General features: G+C 39.4%; 1 protein-coding gene across 13 annotated transcripts in view; it reads right to left on the reverse strand.

The window, feature by feature from the left end:
- Positions 1-16961, reverse strand: part of LOC135714435 (sodium-dependent neutral amino acid transporter B(0)AT3) — a 128737-nt gene extending 111776 nt beyond the window's left edge. For 4 of the 13 annotated variants that reach the window (XR_010518823.1, XM_065237810.1, XM_065237812.1 and 1 more), the window contains exon 1: positions 16839-16961. The gene's annotated coding sequence lies outside the window, so the exon portion shown is untranslated. The other 9 variants (XR_010518824.1, XR_010518827.1, XR_010518829.1 and 6 more) reach the window with 9 other exon arrangements.
- Positions 16962-17309: the final 348 nt, after the last annotated feature.

Consider the following 17309-nt stretch of genomic DNA (forward strand, 5'->3'; position numbering starts at 1 on the left):
CTATACCTGGTACACAAAAATTTCATTGTTTTGTACCTATTTCTCAAAACATAATTTCTACTAAGCGATTTTCACATTCAAAGGAAACTCCGAAAAATTTCACTCTGTTTCCGATAGACTAATAATCAATGAAAAACTCAAATTATGTATGAAGAATTATAGGAAAATAAATTATGCACTAGAGTTTTCATTTATTAAAACACCATTCGAAATGCAGGAAAATCCTCTGTATTAGGCCCTTTCAAATGTTAGGCTAGATTTTTGTTTTAAACACGCCCAGATTATCAAAAGGTCAAAATCTTTATGCTCATTAAGTTTCAACGGATTTTAATAAGGTTGTGCGCGTATTACTATTCGACTTTGAGTGAAACACGCTAAAAAAAAAATTAACATGAAAAAGTTGTTGTTCGAACAACTTTTTTTCCTTAAAAGCACCCACTTTGCGATGTACGAAGAAAAGTTAGGTAATTATATTGCCTTTCATGAGAAAAAATATCAAGCAAATCTGAGGGGTACCATTTTTGGGAAAATGACTTTTAATTTTTAAATATATTTTTTTAGAGTGTAGAAACCAATTTTTTAATTTATTTAAATTTTTTTATAAAATTTCAGATTATTTGCTAAAAGTTCGCCATACATCACTATTTTGTAGGGCTTGTCATTTTTAAGCTATATCGATTTGAAAAAAAAAAATCGACAAAAAACTTTGACCCTTATCAAATGTTAGGCGAGATAAATTTTGAAAAAAATAAGTACTCAAAGTTGCTTAAAATTGCTAAGTCTCCACACCCACAAAGTTTCATAAGGTTCTGAGAGGGTGCTGCCAACTCCGAAGACGAGTTGGCGTGAAATCCGTCTATACAGAAATTCAAAACAAAAATGTTTATCTGCGGATTTGGACAGTTTTTGACCTGTTTCATACTACCGGAAGGTGTATGCTGGTCACAAATGCCGTGCCAAACTGATTTCCTACTCAATTAATCAATCTTTGATGTGAAATTCGCTAATAAACACGAGGCGCATTTCTTATAGCAAACATGCCATAACAAAATGGGCATGGTTCATTTAAGTAAACAAACTAACACTTCTTCCGACTGTGGCACCTATGTATTAGCCGTCTCGCTCCTCAGCAGTTTTTTCTGTCGTTGCGTCGTCGACTTTGGAAAGCAACCATTTCGGGATGAGTGTGTGAGTGATGACCACGTTTTGCGTCCGTTGCTGCAATGGAAGCGCTCTGCTCTGACGATTCTGTCATACAACGAAACCACTGGAAGTGGATCCCGTTCTGACGGAGGAGTCTTATTGGATAGCGGAAGATAAAGTGTTTTTTGTGCTGTACCTTTTGACTATAGTTTTACGATGTTTTGTATAGTGAACAAGAATCCTCGGCTCTGTAAAGTTAATTCGAATGAGCCTTATCAAATACATTAATAAACGCAAACATGACGTGCTCTGTTGACGAACATATTCTGCGATATTTAGGGAATCTAGATGACTCGGAGGATGGTTTCGAACAGTCAGATGTTGAGGATGAGCATGAATACTATACATCGGTACACCAACTCATTCAGGATATCGAGGACTTCCATCAGGAACCTGAAGATGACGAGGATGTAGCATCTGTTCCAAAAGAGCATTCTGATGAAAAATTCCGTCCGAATGAACGAGCTGGACCCTTGGTCAAACCTTCCGAAAGGACTACTACTAAATCTATCTGGAGAAACGGAAATATGGCCCTCGATCAAAATAAGATCACGAAAGTAATGTTTATGCAGCTAATGCTAATGTAGGCATCACCAGAAACGATGTAAACAAATATCTGGGAATATTGATATTCAGCTCGGTTGATACTGTTCCAAATATGAATTCATATTGGAGTTACAAATATGGCTTTGATCCTATTGAGACAACTATGCCACTGCATGCTTTCATGAAAATCGGCTCTGCTCTTCAGGAAAATTCTCAACATGACAAACTCTACAAGATACGAACAGATGTTATCCATCGATGAGAAAATGTGTGCCACAAAAATGGCTCACTGAAGCCATATTTACCGAACAAGCCGCATAAATGGGGCTGTAATATGTATCTACTTTGTAGCATAGAAGGATTTGCTCATGACTTCGAAGTTTATTCCGGTAGCGGTAGGCAAACACATCTCTTACCAGGCGAGTCAAATATGGATGAAACCGCAAATGTAGTTTGGAGGCTGATCCGAATCGTGCCACTCAATATAAACCATATTTTGTACTTTGACAATTTCTACAATTCACTTCCTCTTGTAACGCACCTAGCCAAGGAAGGCATCTATTCTCTCGGTACAGTTAGGGTGAATCGATTGAACAATGTTAAACTACCAGAGAAGAAGGAGGTTATGAAGAAGAATAATCCTAGAGGGTTTTACAAGAAGTGCCTTGCAACTGTAGATGATGTCAACGTAAGTGCAAAAGTTTGGAAGGACAACAAACCCGTCAACTTGCTGTCCACATATGTTGGAGCAGAACCAATCAGCACAAACACTCGGTATGTCAAGAAAACGCATAAAAGAGCATCTATACAATGTTCGAAAGCTGTAAGGGAATACAATGCGCACATGGGTGGAGAAGACCTAGTAACTCAGGAATAGAGAAGGAACTTCAGCATAAGAAACACAAAGGCCCAGCTCAGCCAGTACCAACTAAAGATGTTCGCCTGGATTTTTTTAATTGTCTCATTATTCTCAGTATCCCAATGGCAAAGGGTTCACGTTTCACAAAAATTTGGAGATTCTTTATGCAATACTAGAAATAATAATTGTTTCTATAAATATCATCACGATTTGTAAGTGGCTGCCAATCAAATCTGATAATAAAACTTGTTTTTTTTTAAATTAAATTCTTGTTTTAAATTCTCTCATCGAATTCTCCGGGATGCACTGTGGTTTTAAAACAACATATACTTATCTGCATATTAAAAAATGTATATGCGTATGAATTTATATTATGAAAGAATTTTTGATTTTCGACGATATTTCAACATCGTGCTCATTTAAGGGGAGACAACGTGCCAGCCCTTTAATACGTCACATTTTTCTTCCAACTGTAACACAGACATCAAGCTGCATCATCTCATTCTGAAAAATTGGCATTTTTCCTCGAACCCGATACGATTGGTTGCGCTAGCAAACAAATCCTTCGCATCCAATTTCTCTCCAACCAGCTAGCGCATCAAACGTAAATTGTCCATTGCTTAATTTCCCCTTGGACAGAACTATTTGAGACCTACTTTCCAATTGCACCCATCACGCACACACACACACAGACACATCTACCGCCACCGGGTGATCAATCTCAATTCATTCCAATCACTAAACAATCAATGCAACACTATCGGCACTTCGATTCCAATTCCGCGCCGCTCCCCCAATTGATTCATGAGTTCTGATCATATGGGCACACCATAACTTAGCACCACGGCACACAGGTTGCACCGGAAATCTCACACGTCACTTTTCCCAACACTTTCCAACATTTCTCCATTCGCCGTGTCTTCGTGTTCCGTTCTCAGGGTTGGAAAAATCGATATCTGCCTGCCGCCGTGTCTGTTTCCATTAAGTTCTCCGCACGAATTCCACCCACTGACTGGGTTGGATGATACAGCTTCGGGGTGGTTGGAAAAGTGGGGGGTAGAATGCCCCTTTCCCGCGCTGTTTTGTGTATTTATGTACTTGCAAGTTTGTATTTTTTCAGCAGCAAGAAAACATAAATATTCACACACTCATCAGCTTTTCCTCGGCGACCTCGAATGGGGCAAAACGGCGACGTAGAGCGCGGGGGTGTGGTGGAATGAAAACAAAACCACTTCACAAATTTCCGAACCGACCAGCACGATCGAAGGTTGACTACGGAATGGAGACCGATGGGCTGTTTTGTCGGTCACTAAGCGGAACCAGCCCTTTAGTTCGACTGGCGCTACCACTACCATAAAGGACCGACCGAATGATGGTTCATCCCGAAAACTGCTAGGATGCGCTTCATAGATAATGGAGAAAGAGAGCGAGAGAGAGAGAGAGAGAGAGAGAGAGAGTGGTTCATCCTCGTTGAGTTCTTGAGTGTGCTGGTGAGAGGAAAAAGGCGCCAGTCGTTGACGTTTTTCGCCCACCCATCCACCCACTTCGGCAGGAGGAGCACATTTTTCGCCTGCCGCGCTACCGGTGGCATTTTTCGCGAAATGTGATCTGACGTCGTCGTCTAGCGACGTCAGATGCACACTAGTTGTGGTAGCAAGCTGGTGTAGTTCAGTGTTGCTATGTATAGGTTAGCAGAGGAATGAAGAAGGGCAATTGTTTCGTTCGTTGGAAAATGAGTTAAATTGTAGAGGATGGTGAATGGTTGATGTAGGTCTTTGGCTTGCATCTTGTTTGATTATTGAACTGGTTTTCGAGAGGGTGGATGGCTTTTCGATGGTTGATTTCGTGAAGAAAAAACATGAATGGTCAAATGTATGACGTCAACTGGTGAGATTAGTGCCGAGGGCGTGGGAGTGTACTTTGCACATACGCCTATGTGATGATTATTTGATTATAAATGTAGTTAAGGGATTTTTTGTATTTATTATAGAGTCTTTCAGTAGTTGAGGGATGTAATTTAAGGGATGGAAGCATCCATTTAGTGTGTCGTGCTCTAAAGAAAAATGACAGAAAATTCATTAGGCATCCCCTTGGATCCCCCTATGAATTGTATATGTCACAATAGGGTATAAGTTGCTAAACAAAATGCAGCTCCTTAAATATAGCGTTCAAAAATTATATAAACGGACGTAAATCCTTAAACCGAAGAGATAGCGATTTGTTTTCTTCAGCAAAAATATGCATTTATAGAGCCATTATAACTTTGTAGAGCATTGAAAAAATTGAAAAAATAGTTATGTTCAAAAACGAGTTTGAAGGGGGTACTACCGTTTGTACTCCATTTTCACCCTATAACTTCGTCAACTTGAGAAATAGAAAATTGTCGTCTTGGACATAGATGGTTTCCATAGATGTTCATCGATTTTAACAAGACATAAAAAAGTTCTTTTACATCTTAGTGTATACTCCCCTTAAGAAAAAATTTTCACCACTCAAAAAACTACAAGGGGCAGCCCTATGGGGTTGTACGCAATGGTGACGTAGGACTACGTGGTCTTATATAATAAATCTTATTTGTTAACTGCAGCAGGGGCTTGTGTTTTGTGTATGAATAGGAATTTAAGCGGAGTTCTCTCTCTTTATACTCTTTAATATGACGCGCTTGAAATAGATGGCCCACAACGACTCACTAAAAGCTACTGATTCCGATCAATAGCGCTGCGGCTTCTTCCTCCTTCTATGGATGCTCATGTGAGCTGCAGTTTACTGCTTGCAGGCAGCCTTTCGTTGTGACTGGAGAACACCACCACCACTCATCATGCGGTGATTGAATAAACACCGTTTGGTGAGACCGGATGGAATTCAACTTTGAAAACTGTGCTAGGGAAATCGCTTTTCGCAGGCAATCGGTGATAATTTTAATTTTCATAGCAACAGTCACACATTCGTGCCATTATCAATAGTGAAATTTTGAAAAATGATTATGTCTTAATTTTAACAGAATCGTTGTAAAAATTCCTATGGATTGGCGTATTAAGAATTAAAAAAAACATCATCTCTGGATCAATATAAGACCAGTTTCATGCCGCGACCGACTTTGGTTTTTGAAATTGCACCCCCTATGTTGCCTTAAGGTACATGGTATGTTAGATTAAAACATATCTAGATAGAGCCGGAATTAAACAGCCTTTGTAAACAATGACTTCTCTGGATGATTTTTAGGAACTCAAGGCGCGCCCACGCAAACCAACATTACCGCCGGGTAGGGGAAGTCTTACCGTACCTGTTGGTGATGTCGATTTTGCCTGGGTGAGCTTTGACTTTCAAGACATAATCGAAAGAAGTAATTGTTTACAAAAGCTGTTACGCCCTAATTCCAGCTCTATCTTGATATGGGAACTGACATTCGATTGATTACCTTGATAAATGTCCAAAATATACTCTTTTACAAATTTATGGTTAGTGTTCACTCGGCTGTCGACAGAAGCAGACCACTCTCAATGTGTGTCATACGATCGTCTGTTTACTCGGCAGCAACCATTGTGTGGTCCTCCTCATTGTTCTTCATCAGCAGTTCTTTCAGTCGATGCGTCGTCGACTTTGGAAAGCAACAGTTTCGTGATGAATGTGTGAGTGCTGACCACGTTTTGCGTCCATTGCTGCAATGGAAGCGCTCTGACCCTCGTTGGCTCTGCCATACAAGTAAACCACTGGAAGCGGCTCCTGTTCTCGTGGAGGAGGCTTATTGGATAGCGGAAGATAAAATGTTTATTGTGTTGTACCTTTTGACTATAGTTTTAAGATGTATTGTATAGTGAACAAGAATACTCGGCTCTGTAAAGTTAATTCGGTTGAGCCTTATCAAATAAATTAATATAAAAAAAAAAAAAAAAAAGAAAAAACAAATTTATGGTGGTCTTGAAAATGCTGAGCTTTTATACCCCGTACAGACTATGCTTTATATCATGTAATATAGGCTGTCTTGCAATGAGCACTCATACATAGGATTTCTAGTGAAAACTAGATGTATGAGTGCTCATTGCAAGACAGCCTATATTACATGATATAAACCATAGTCTGTATGGGGTATTAGGGTGTTAAACACATATGATGCTGGTGCGCTGTATGTTGTTTGGAATGGAGGTGACGCGCTTAGCTTAGATGTGCTTGCAGGCAGCCTTTCGTTGTGTGCTGAAGAACAACGTTCTACGCAACGCGCCAAAAGCACTGCCGCTGCAGATGCCGACGGCCGGACACCACCACACACGGTGATTGGACTGAATCCGATCAGCGGTTGAGGGCAGCCTTGATAGCTAGTTGCTTGCGGGGATCCTTTCGTTGTGTACTGAAGAAAACCACCACTCACCCCGCGGTGATTGAATAAACATCGTTTGGTGAGACCGGATGGAATTCAACTTTGAAATCTGTGTTAGGGAAATCGCTTTTCGCAGGCAATCGATGATAATTTTAATTATCATAGCAACAATTGCGCATTCGTGCAATTTTCAATAATGACATTTTGAAAACTGATAAAGTTTAACAGATGCGTAGCAATATTTCTGATCCATTGGAGATAAAATTATTGTAATTGGTCAAGGGGCAGCTGAGTTATTAACGTTCAAAATCTTTCATGATTTTGTTACATGTTTCATTTTCGGTTTTCACAAAGTGTATTCCTATATAGAAAGCACAGACGTAGTCCTACGTCAAAAAGTACTATAGAATTGAAGAAACGTTCTAGTAGACCCTGATGAATGTAGGCGGCTTAGTGGAATACCTGTATAAAGAGAGAGAGAAGGAATAGTAATTTCCATTCAATTCCACTACCTTATTTGCTTATCCTTGACAGATACGCGTATTTCGTCTAAAATGTGCAGATTTCTTCAGTGTCTTGTCGAGTATTAGTACAAGACACTGAAGAAGTCTACACATTGTAGACGAAAAACGCGTATCTGTCAAGGATAAGCAAATAAGGTAGTGGAATTAAATAGAAATTACTAATCCTTCTTTCTCTCTTTATTCTCGTAGACACCAAATGCTACACTTATTAGTTTCGTCACAAATGGCCATGTTCCAGTTTTATTTGATTTCATCCCACTGTGCTGCAGTCTGCAAAATTATCGAGAAAATTCACACTAGTAGCACAGACAAACAGACATAACACATTGAATATTTCTGACTGTAAAACATCGTCGCAAAAACATTGCCGCCATCTGTTGAGTACACTGTGGTGGTCACTACACTGAACAGATGGCGGTAGTGAGTAAACGTCAAACGCAAGGGAATTGACTATGCGCGCCACAGGTGGCGGTACTACCAACTGCGATACTTTTAAATTGTCCGTTAAATGCTTGTTCGATGAACAAGTTACGAGTGTTATGTCTGTTTGTCTGTGCTAGTAGGTTAAGTCCACGTAAATACTAAACGTACCACTGAACTGTCATCCGATTGAGGTTAACCTCGACGGTGCAAAACCTTATCGACGTTTGAAGGCATTGTTTACGTTTGGCTTGTATGCCTTTTTCACATGTTGCTCGAGAACGTTCTAGTGAACTCAAATCTATGTACACTGAGAATAGCTCAGACAGAGAGTCACTTCAACTCAGTTGTTCATCGCTGAGATCCTGCAGTTTTTAGAAATTTCTTCATACCTCTGAATAGAACTGACTCTCTCTTGGAAGATTCTCACTGGCCGTGTAAATTGATTACTCAAATTTGAGATAACGACTAACAGCGTGTTGACAGATTGCTTCCTGTCAGTTGCCAATCTTCACGGTTAGAAAAAATAATGCTTTTAAAAAACTTAACGTTGTGTTATTATCATTTGAGGTCCGCCATTGAGTTAATCAGAAAAAAGGCTTTGATTCAAATTTACGCATCTATTGAGTAATAATAAATTAAATTAAAGTTAATTTTCTGTTAATCATTATAAAGTACATTCTGTATTTTTTTTCTTCAAAAGTTACATGTTTGTAAATTGTGTTGCATAAAGTAACTAACGAAGAATATATTGAAATATTTTTCAATATATTTCATTTAAATAAAACACGCAGCGATTCTAAGTAAAACACTTATTAAATTTTCAGTTAAAAGTATTCAACCGTCATATTTTCACCGTTGGGTACTTTTAACATATTTTTGGTTGAAAATAATAGCAACCTGCGCTGCCGTCGATGCTGTCATTTTTTGTGCTCCAGCGCCTCCGTTCGTGCTCCATTAGCCCTCGCATTAGTCTTCGTTAGGTTATTATTAGCATTAGCATTAGCATCAAGCAAGTTGCACAAATTCGTAGGTAGTACAAGCCCTCGACCATTTTATATGAGTATTGCCATCTCCGTCCGTTATCGTATTGACCGAGATATGGGATTGATATCAAGATGGAAGTAGCAGTATCTCCAATAATCGAGAACTGCCCTGGTCAAACGTCCTTACAACTGCTGGGGATGGGAAGGATTTTTAGTTGGACACTTACTTAAGAGAGGTGCAGATAACTATACGACCTCTCGTAAGTGTCACAGGAGTTTGGAAGTTTTTTAGTCGGAAGGTAAACGTTGTTGGCAGATTTACGATAGCGTTGGCTGTGTTATATTTATGTGTCAAAATAAAGTAAATGTGTATATGTGTGTGTGAGTGTCTGTGTTAGTGTTTAAATAAATAAAAATGGATGGCTTTCACAAATTTTGTGATGTTGAAAGCTGCTTCTTGTTCTATTTGAATTCCTTTATGGTAAATTCATGGGATTCCATTGGATTGGGCTTCTAACCAGTTTCAAAATTTTCCAGATTTAGCAGACCTTTCTTCATCATTGGCGATTCTTGAAAACTTTCTGTGTAACATCGTACTAAACTCCAACCGAAACTACCCGAAACACGAAAAAACGGAACACAATCAATATATTTGACGAGAGAAAAAAATCACGTCCGTCTTCGAACACCACACACTTCGATATACATGATCAAGGTGAAGTCTTGAACAAATATCCTGAGAATTTCTAGGAAATCTCTTATTTCTTGGAGATTTTTGAAATAGTTTCCTAGCAACCTGGTATTTGAGCAAGGGGCAAGACAGCTTTTGATCATGAGTAAAATCGGAGCTAATGTTGAGTAACTCACGTTGATCAGCACCAAGTATCCATCGCAACCTGATTTTTGTGTTGAAATCTGTCTTCATCGTTGGGCTGAAGTAGGTTGATATATATTTCCACAATAATTTCATAAGCCGCTGGAAAATGGTGCTGAAGTTCTTGCTGAAGATACTTGTGATGCTGGACTTGCTGGATTGTATAATTCTGTCCGGGATATCGGTGTTGCAGAATGCACGGATTGGAACGATTATTTAAGACTGCTGGCCGTCAGATACAATCACCGGGTGGATTTATTTTCAGAAAAAAATGTAGCTGTTTTAAGATTGTGGCTTGTGGCACCATTTGTTTCTGCTTCTCCCAGTATTTAGCACTGGGCTGAATTTCCATGAGTAGCATGAGAGTGGCGTCCACCAAGAAGGATCTCCAGCTGACGAAAATTACATTTTCCGGAACTATTGTTCAAGTTAACAGGGAAAGTTTAGCACTGAGCTCTCCTGGAATTCTCCGGAATTCCTTTTGGAATTTACTGCGTTTGAGCTTGCGTTTGGATAGACCAGCTGAGGTTCACGAATCGAGGGTAGCCTAGACTACTCTGTAACCGCCTATAAGTGAAAACTTTAACTAAGATAAATCCTGTGTCTTCAGAAGAATCAAATCTCTGTTTACGAGCGATATCTTGACGACTAATACGGATTGATTTCATATAGAACCGAAAAATTTGTTATCAGATATGAGTCATCCTGCAAGTAATTTCATACAATAATAACGGTTACTAAATTTAACAAATGCATGGTTTCAACTCAAATGATTAAAATCTCAGGTAGGTAGATGACGTCTGTTTTGACTTTTCATTGAAGGGTTGTATATGTTGAATAAAACAATGCTACTTTGATCAGTTTTGAGTAATTATGAGTTGCTCAAATTTACTCGCTGCAAAACTATTTACTCTGAGTACAGCTGACTTGCCCTTGTATTTGAGAGAATAATTGGGAGACGTGATTTGAATTGATTAGCAGATGAAAATCTACAGAATGCTACCTGGACAAGCTGAAGTCTTCAACAAATATTTTGTGGACTTTTTTGAGATCTATGTTTACCTAAACATACTTGGAAAAAAAAATCAGAGCAACCTGGTATTTTGAGAGAACATCTGAAAGTTGTTATTTGAATTTTTGTGCAGTTGAAGTTCAGAATGATACCTGATCAAGCTGAAATCTTGTACAAATATCCTGAGAAGTTTTTGGGGATTTACCTATCCATGGAATAATTTCTGAGCAACCTGACAGAATAACTGAAAAATGTGATTTGAATTGTTGGGCAGTAGAAGATCTTTAGATTAATACCTGATCAAGCTAAAATCTTGAACAAATAACCTGATGACTTCTGGGAGGTCTAGATATTTCTAGATAAACATTTCAAAACGTCCTATCTGCATTGATCGATTCTCTTCATCGACTTTCTCTTTCGTCAAAAGCTCAGCTGCAAAACCTTTCCCTGTTGTATTTGACGTTTTAGACGCTAGATAAGAACCTCCTTTATCAAACTATGTGGTAGAATTAGCGCAAAATCTGTTTGCATAGCAGTGGTTATGAAAAGAGAAAGTCGATGAAGAGAATCGATCAAAGCAGATAGGACTATTTGAAATGTTCATCGAGATTTGATTAAGACTTCAGTTTGCTTAGGATTTTTTCTGAAGATTTTTGACTCTCCATCAATTTAAATCACTTCTCTCAGATATTCTCTCATAATGTCACGTTGGAAGATCGAAGTTCTCCATAAAATCGACTGGATATTGGTATGCCTTTAATCAGGTGTATCAGATATCACATATTCTCACATGATACCAAAATTCACATAAACTTTTACAGGTAATCAATAATCTTCATAATGTCCTCAGGATTTTGACGTAGGACTGTGATTTCTATATGGGGGTACACTTTGTGAAAATCGAAAATGGAACATGTAACGAAATTATGAAAGATTTTGAACGTTAATATCTCAGCTGCCGCTGAACCAATTTCAATAATGTTATCACCAATCGATCGGAAATGATCTTATGCAATGCTTTTGATTTTCAACAATAAAGCTTTGAAAAAGTGGTAAATGTCAAGCATTGTCCAAAAACGTTGAAATTACTTACAAATCCACCAATTACGTACATGCATATGCTGGTTCCCCAACACAGTCATCAGAGAGTCATTAGTAGACGAAACAAGTTGAAGTGGCATATGCCTCCGATGTTCGGGCGTGTGCGATTAGGGAGGATGCAATTGCATAACATTTTGCACACTCATCGACATATTCAAAATCACACGCCCCCAATGACCATACAAAATGCTCTCCAGAGTTGTAATCTTGTAACCAAACTTGTAAGCAGGGGTGCAAGTGATTTTGATCGACTTTCTGTTTCGCTAATAACTCGACGGAAAACACATTCATTGATACGTTTGTTGTTTTGGACGATAGAAGAGCATAGCAGAAATAGTGTGAAATAGGTTAGTGAAGCCATGGTCATCAAAAGAGGAAATTGTCTAAGCCCCTCAATTCAGTCGCCCTCATAGCAATGAAAACTAGCATCGCACCGGTTTTGGTTCGCCTGTTTGGCTGTTCGCCGAAAAAAGTGTTAAGCGTCTTTCTGCTAAAAGCTAAGATTTACCAACTTGTTGAGAGAAGGAGTTTAACGAGAAAAACTAAAAATGGGAGGAGCTTTAGTTGGATGGAAACTGATATTTTGCGACCTTCCAACCTGTCGCAGACACCAGTTCAACCTCTGTCGAACAGCAGACGGGCCGAGACTCTTGCGAGTACCCAATCATTGAACCGAAGAATATGGTATTGTCCGGTCCGATTTGCTGATCCAGCTGCCTACACGTCATCATCATCTGCCAAAGGCTTTAAGTGTACCATCGGCCCTTTTCATGCCACCAGATATCCCAAATTAGTTAAATTTCTGAACATGTCCCAACTAAAATTCACATCAAAAGGTTCTTTTCAGGGCAATCGTAGTCATACTAAAGAGTATAAACAGAGAGAACCCCGCTCAAATTCCTATTCCTACATAAAACACAAGCTCCTGCTGCTGTTAACAAATAACATTTATTATATAAGACCACGTAGTCTTACGTCACCATTGCGTACAACCCTATAGGGCTGTCCTCTGTAGTTTTTTTTTTATGTTTAAGATTTCTGGTCCATCAGGTTTTATTCTGAAGATCTTTTATTGTCCAACAAGTCAAAATCAGTAATCAAACTCAATAACATCCTCTGGATACACATAAAAAATTTCCCAAATTTCATGGGAGGTAAATTCCTTCAACATCGAATTAGGTAGAAGTGACTGTATAATCATTTGAATAAGATTTGCATTAAGCCCTCTAGATGTTTGCCCAAGACTTCTGGTTCACCAGGTATTTTTTATGAAGATCGCCATCTGATGATGATGATGATGTTAGTGGTCTGCTATTCATTGTAGCACGAAAGCTAGTCCGGATAGCTGTGGGCTCTCCTCACTGTTGAGCTTGATCAAGCTAAATAACCTCTGATTGTCATCAGCAAATCGCTGTATGACGGGCCAAAAACAAATGGATGGATTGTTAGGCAATTCACCTATTCATTTCCTTGGGACAGTTAAGAATCTCCTTTCAACAACTTGATCAGCCAATTGGTCAGAAAACGAGCCATCCAATACAAAGATGCCCCAATGAATGGGGAGAAGAGCCCGCCTTTTATCCACGAAATGTTAGCAACGGGGAGTTGACATCTTCACTTTCCCCATCCAAATCGCTCAGGTTAAGAAAAGAACCACACAGTTCGAAAAGTAGTGTAAATTTCTGTTCAATATGATGCACACAAATGGAGCATCATATATCATATAAGTTTACATTATATATCATGTAAAGTTCTAGCACAATTCATGCAATGTAGCAAATATTGTATACAAAAGCCCATCTTTGTAAACAACATTGTTTACAAGTTGCTCGGTTGTGTGAAATTAAATTTAAATTTACGTGAATGAATGTTTACATCACAATTAAAATTCAGAATTTTTATCTGTGCAGATCGGGGACATACCCGAAGGACTCGACTGGTCCATGGGTAGTCTACTTTCAGCCCAAAAACCATCCTTTGGCATTAGTCTTCGTTAGTGTTAGGCAAATAATGACAAGAAAAATTGTAACGAAAACCGTGAGTGTTTTTAATTCCATTGTTTTGTTTATAGAAAATCTCAATTTGTTTCTTCTGCTGCATATTTGTTGATTTCCATTCTAAAGAGAAAGAAAATTATACAAATTTTCTTCCAACGTTGGGTAATAAATTGGTATACATTTTACGAATTCCATTCGATTGGTCGTAAGGTAATTTTTACTCAATGGATTATTGATCAGGACTACTCAAAATTTAGTTTTTTTTTTAACTTAATTTAACCTAGTCCCACGGAAGCCAGGTGTTGAGTGAAAGGAACTCAATTTAGGGTCCTTTTCTTACCGTGTGGTATGTTAAGAGGGATGGCAGATATAATCTGCCTCTTCTTTAATTTGTTTGACTTGCCCTGTCTAAACCAAGCTTTAAGCTAATAGTACGTTCAGACTATAGCTGATATCACGTAGTATAGGCTTATATTACATGATATCAACTATAGTCTGAACGTACTATGATGACAAGATGTCAGGTTAGGCGTGTAAGAATGCATGAGAAAACTAGTACTGTTTGCCACAACTCTTATTTTACTAAACTTATGAATTGATTACACGCTTAAATAATAATGCCACGAATGGTTTAAGTTCACCTTTTTCACCGGTGGAAACTAACGATTTTAAATTGGCTCATATTGACCCATTGTTCCCAAGCTAATCGATTAACGTACCCCATTCTAGTCGAAATTCTAGTACTACACTATGTTTGTTTTGATTTGCCATGAAAGTTTGACAGATAATATGAGGGGTTCGTGAATTTTCCTATGTTTCGAGGGGTACATCGATTAGCTTGGGAACGAAGAGAGTACCAGAGTTGAGTCAAAAAGTTGAGCACGTTTCTTCGGCACCTTCTGGTCTTAGAGTTACCTCAATGGTAATCGAGGTGGGCGACACATCTAAATTTCAATTCTAGATGCTCTACAGATCTCACACTAGCGAATCAATAACTGCGCAGCTGTAAAGCAAGACCACGATTAACGTTGTTGGGTTCGATTCCCAGACCGGTCTAGTAATTTTTTGGGGTGAAAAATTTCTCGATTTCCCTGGGCATAAAGTAAGATTGTACTAGCCACACAATAATACTAAGGCCAAAATGGTACAGGCTTAGACACATCTCAATTAACAACTGTAACATCCCAGTGAGGACGTACATAGTTCGAAAAATTAGAGTCAATTCCTATTCAATATGATGCACATAAATGGAGCATTATATATCATATAAGTTAAATTATTGATCATGTAAAGTTATGAAACATTTAATGAATTATTCCAAATATTGTATGCAATCATCCATGTTTGTAAGCAATACTTCTTGCATGTGTTAGTTTGCGTCATAAGAAACGCAGGTTTACATGGATGGGTGTTTATATCACCAGTAAAGTTAAGAAATTTTGTGCCAAATAAGAAATTGAAAAAGAAACATTGTAATCCCGATATAATCTTTCAACTTTTTGAGCGAACCCTCAATGTTTAGCATTTTTACACAGGCTCATATTTTTGCGTTATGAACTGATCATTGCAAATTAAATCACCCAACTGGTAAATTAATCCTACCGGTACATTGGTGTGATTTTGAATAACAGATGAATCAGCCTACGGTTGAAAATCTGTTCAATAAAGGATAAACGAACGAACGTATTTCTGCATTTTAAACTATATGGCCAGCTTTGAAGCAGTATAAGAACCGCCAACATCCTTCTATTATTTATTTCGCTGAAACACATAAAACAAATGTCATCTTCCCTACAAATTGTCACGGCATCGAAGGCACCCTCCGCCTACCGATCACGCGCTCTCCGGCTGACCCTGCATTGATCTTGCACGCAGATATCACCCCCTATGGGTAAACAAAAAGTGTCAACTGAACCGTTACGGAGTTCACCGTCTGATAGCGATCTGCAGAGCACCCACGCGGGCCGAGTTGCGGTGCAGAATCCAGCCCTCGCTAACGCCTTCGCACACGTTTCGCAACAACATCAACGTTTTCACAGCTACCCTTGTTCACCAGAAACCGCCCGACCACCCCACGCACAGCGATGATCGGTATGAGTCATGGTCCTCTGTTACCGTCAAAACCGCCACCGACCGGCAGAAGCACGTGAGCCCGTGAGAGAAAGAACGAGAGTAGGGATGAATTTCACCCCACTTGTCCCATCCGGGCACCCCTCGTTGTTGGAGCACGCCGCAGCAAGGGTGGAATTTTCCATCCGTTTTCAGCTTGTTTTCACTCATACTCGTACTTTGGTTACCAGGATTCAGAATCCTCCTGACACGCACACACTAACACTCTAACCTTACACGAAGTTGAACCGCTTCTGAACATTTCTTTTCACCCGAGCCCGGAAAAATCCTTGTATGCGAGGAAAAGCACATTTTTCTCCGAGGTACCAGCAGCAGACGTCATCAAGGTTTTTGGCGAGGCGGAAAATTGGGAGGAATTTTGTTTTTTGATGTTATGCAATTAATCCGAGGTAAATATTTTGAATTAATGAGGAAAAAGTTCCACGATTCCGATGGTTGCGATTACCGATTTCCACACATGTAAAACATAGAACTTTCGTTATGTAATGGGTTTTTGCGACTGAGACCTGAACAATGATGAGTCGCACATCCCGAATTTCATCAACGCAATTTCCGACTCAAATTAAGTCTGCTTCCGTAGCTGCTTGCTGCGGTGAGAGCTCAGCGCGTCGGTTGATCGATTTCCAGACATCCGATGTAATCCAATTGCCATTTCATCGGCAAAATTTCCACACAAACAATTTCGAAATTTTCACTGACACCGATTGACATTGATTTTTCTCCAGTAGTAGCAGCGAGTGCAATACAGCTTCCGTCGTCGTAGATGGATGGAAGCCAACTCTCTGGGGCCCCACTCTGTAGCGCTCCAACTGTTTGTGCCAATAGGAAGGCTTGCTATATCTATATCGAACGATAGGTTTTACATATGTACCGATAGAACACAGCGCGATGGGCAAAGCGCCACCCACTACTCTCGATAGTGCAAAGGGGGTGAGACAGGGAAAATCCGACTTTTCCAAAACTGCTGGTTTATGATTTTCCACGACCGCACGGTTTGAACTCACGAAGGAAACTGATTGGCCGTACGGGCGGCAGGCGCTCCTGGTCTCGTGCCCGAAGTGGTAACGTTCTCACACGTTTGCAATATTTTACGCGAGTGTGTATGATGGACGGTGTACGTACCTACTGTGGTAGCAAAAGTACTTAATAGAACTTTGCTTGGGGAGCGATATTGTTGATGGTCTTGAGCGAGGAAGGAAGCCGGCTGAACGGTAACCTATTATGAATAGGCGGTGTGATGTGGATGGGCGATAGGGGTGCTCCGTTTTATGATCGGTCATGGCTGTATCGAAAAGTGCTACTAACTAAAACATCAGTGCCGAAAAGGGCTACTGAGGCATAA

Source organism: Ochlerotatus camptorhynchus, unplaced genomic scaffold, assembly GCF_037179485.1.
Source record: "Ochlerotatus camptorhynchus isolate MF236.1 unplaced genomic scaffold, CSIRO-AGI_Acam_v1.1 ptg000646l, whole genome shotgun sequence".
In the NCBI taxonomy this organism is placed as follows: domain Eukaryota; kingdom Metazoa; phylum Arthropoda; class Insecta; order Diptera; family Culicidae; genus Ochlerotatus; species Ochlerotatus camptorhynchus.